The sequence below is a fragment of the Diplotaxodon limnothrissa genome, linkage group LG10 (assembly GCF_057381915.1).
Source record: "Diplotaxodon limnothrissa isolate DT_005_m linkage group LG10, D_limnothrissa_male_GT1.1, whole genome shotgun sequence".
In the NCBI taxonomy this organism is placed as follows: domain Eukaryota; kingdom Metazoa; phylum Chordata; class Actinopteri; order Cichliformes; family Cichlidae; genus Diplotaxodon; species Diplotaxodon limnothrissa.
Window position 1 is genome coordinate 36,028,504 of NC_140605.1, and position 3,131 is coordinate 36,031,634.

The 3,131-nt window shown below is 43.9% G+C and overlaps 1 protein-coding gene across 2 annotated transcripts in view; it reads right to left on the minus strand.

The window, feature by feature from the left end:
• Nucleotides 1-2,753: 2,753 nt before the first annotated feature.
• chm (CHM Rab escort protein) overlaps nt 2,754-3,131 on the minus strand; it is a 25,926-nt gene continuing 25,548 nt past the window's right edge. The window contains exons 17-18 of one of the 2 annotated variants that reach the window (XM_085364772.1): nt 3,130-3,131; nt 2,754-3,007 (exon numbers count right to left, since the gene is read on the minus strand). The exon at nt 3,130-3,131 is cut by the window's right edge and continues 241 nt beyond it. The gene's annotated coding sequence lies outside the window, so the exon portion shown is untranslated. The other variant, XM_085364771.1, reaches the window with a different exon arrangement.

Consider the following 3,131-nt stretch of genomic DNA (forward strand, 5'->3'; position numbering starts at 1 on the left):
ACACATCAGATTCACCAGGGAGGATATGAAAAGTGGCAGGTTAGCCTTCTTAGACTGTGAGATTTCCATCAGTAATGAGGGACATCTAAAAGCTGACGTGTACCGTAAACCTACACATACAGGTCAGTATTTAAGGTTTGACTCTCATCATCCACCGGAGCACAAACTGGGTGTCATCAGGACGCTACAACACAGAGCGAACACCATCCCCACAGACACAGCAGCCAGGGAGGCAGAAGAACATCAAGAAGGCCCTGAGTAAATGTGGTTATCCCAGCTGGACTTTTGTCAAAGCTGGAAAGGCTCCTAAAGAAAGCTCCAGCCGACCCAGGAGAGAAGGACAACCGCTGCCCAAGCAAAAACCTGTAGTGATCCCGTACGTGTCAGGAGTATCGGAGCAGCTGAGACACATTTTTTCTAAACACCGGGTCTCTGTTGCTTTTAAACCCCAAAACAGGCTGCGCCACAAACTGGTGCACCCCAAGGATCGGGTCCCCTGACACAAACAGAGTAACATAGTTTACGCGGTTAAGTGCAGGAGGAGTGCCAGGATTTATACATCGGGGAAACCAAACAACCTCTGGTGAAGCGGATGGCACAACACAGAAGAGCTACCTCGTCAGGCCTGGACTCTGCGGTCTATTTACACCTACAGGCCAGTGGACACTCTTTCAATGATGAGGATGTAACATCCTGGACAGGGAGGAACGCTGGTTTGAGGGCGGAGTCAAGGAGGCCATTTACGTGAAAAGGGAAAGACCATCTCTGAATCGAGGAGGGGCCTAAGGGTACATCTGTCACCATCTTACAATGCTGTGATTGCAGCCATTCCCCAACTCTCTGTGAATGCGACTCATGGTTTTTGATCAATGGTCATGAGAATTTGCATAATTAAGATTAAGGAACTGCCCTCCCAGCCCATTGTTGCTTCAGTGGTGCTGGTTTCAGTCATTATGCAGATGTACTGTTTATAAGGTTGAAACCTGCAGTCAGCTGAGACTGAAGACATCACCTGATGATGACGAAACGTTTCTCCCACAAAATGCTACGTCCAGATGAACAGAAGCAACTTTTGGAGATTTTGGTCATATCGCACAGCCCTACTCCAGACGATTTGATTCTGAGCTGAAGAAGCTTCTGATTGGTTCGTAGAGTCCATGTGAGTAAACAGGTGGCACAGCTGTGGATGCATATAAGGCAAAACACAGAGGCTGTTTCTGTGACATGGGAACATCAAGAGATGTCAACCAAAACAGCAGGAACAGAACTGTGGAGCTCCATAAGTGTGGCTCAGTTTGAATACAATTTGGTGCCATTTACAATTAAGAAATACAGATAGTTTCTCTCTTTACTCTTAAAGTTAACAAATGTGTTTTTATATTTATCTAAAAAATAAACATTTAGTCTGATTTGATGTTACAATTAAAAAAGTGTTTTGATCTGAAGAGTAAATATCTGGTTTCAACTGTAGATTTGATGATTGTCAGCACAAAGAGGGAACAAGAGCAGGTGAGACACACATGTTAGTCACATGGTTGTTTACCAAAACTCATCAGAACATGTATCCAGTACCGAGTGTAACTTTTTAGATGCCACTTGTTACTTTACATACTTTGTTACATTCTATATTTATTAAGTTATGCAGCTTGTTTGCACAACAAGGCTAAATAATTATATAAACTTTTCTCAATCTAAATATTGTACTTTGGTAGAATTAAACAATAAATGTAGTGCAGGTCTATGATGATTTTTAGTGCTGCTATCATCTAGTTCTGATTCTGGTTCTGTCTTGGTTAAGTCCTCAGTAGTCCTGATTTTGAACTGTTGTAGTCCGGTTTTAATTCTGGATCAGTTCTGGGTCTGGTTGAATCGGGGTTTAGTCCTCGTGTCTTGATACAGCCCGACTTTGTTCTGCCTCGCTGCTTAATTAAAAAACTAGTTTAAGGTGTCCTGCACATGTGATATATATTTTTCCCTCTATGAAGTCATTCTTTTTTGAACAAAACTCAAAACAGAGCCAATTAATCTTTCAGTCATTTCTACCCTCACTTAATTTCCTTTCGCTGCTCAGCTCTCACACAGGGGCTCAGCTATGCTCCAATCCCTCCATATTGTGGCCAATCACATACAAGGATAATGTCATTATGTGAAAAACAGAGAAGGTGAGAGACAGAGAAGAGTGAGGTGCCCCACGGCATTGGTGGCTGCCCACTGCTTCACTGGGTGAATGGGTTAAATGCAGAGGAACTATTTTCCTATGGGGACTAACACACACACACACAGACGACAGCTTACAGTCCTGCGTGAAGATGAAAGTGACTTCGTACCTCTCTGCATTGAATCATATCTGTTATTAATCTCTGTCTCTCTTCCACAGCATGTCTTTATCCTGTCTTCCTTCTCTCACCCCAACCAATCACAGCAGATGGCCCCGCCCCTCCCTGAGCCTGGTTCTGCTGGAGGTTTCTTCCTGTTAAAAGGGAGTTTTTCCTTCCCACTGTCGCCAAAGTGCTTGCTCATAGGGGGTCATATGATTGTTGGGTTTTTCTCTGTATCTATGAAGCGCCTTGAGGCGACTTTTGTTGTGATTTGGCGCTATATAAATAAAATTGAATTGTGTTGATCGGTCATCCAGGAAACAGTCCTTCAGACCAATGTCTAATCAGAGCCCTGAAGCTGCGGCTCACCTTGTTGAGTAGCTTTTATGATCGTGTTCATAATGACAGGTCAACACGAGGCGCCATCATGTGGTACAAACGTTTTATTAGGGGACGCCGGCTGACTTGACAGAGGAGCTTATTAACATGAGCAGAAACATCTGGAAGGCTTCACAGAGGCCTGTTTACAAACAAACAGCTGTTACAGTAAACAACAACAACAGCTGAGTCTGATCACAGCTGCAGCTGCCAGGTAAACTTCCTGTTTCAGGTGTGCTCGGCTTCATTCTGTGTGGGGGCGTGGCTTCGCTGCTTGAGTGAAGCCTTTGGCAGAGACATCCTGTGTGACCCTGTGTGTGACAGCCAATCAGAGCCAGAGGCGTGTCTTCATGTTGAGGCTTTAATGAGTTTTTAAATAAAACAGAAAAACAGCAGAAATCATAGAAAAATAAAAAAGGCAACTTTTACCCACAA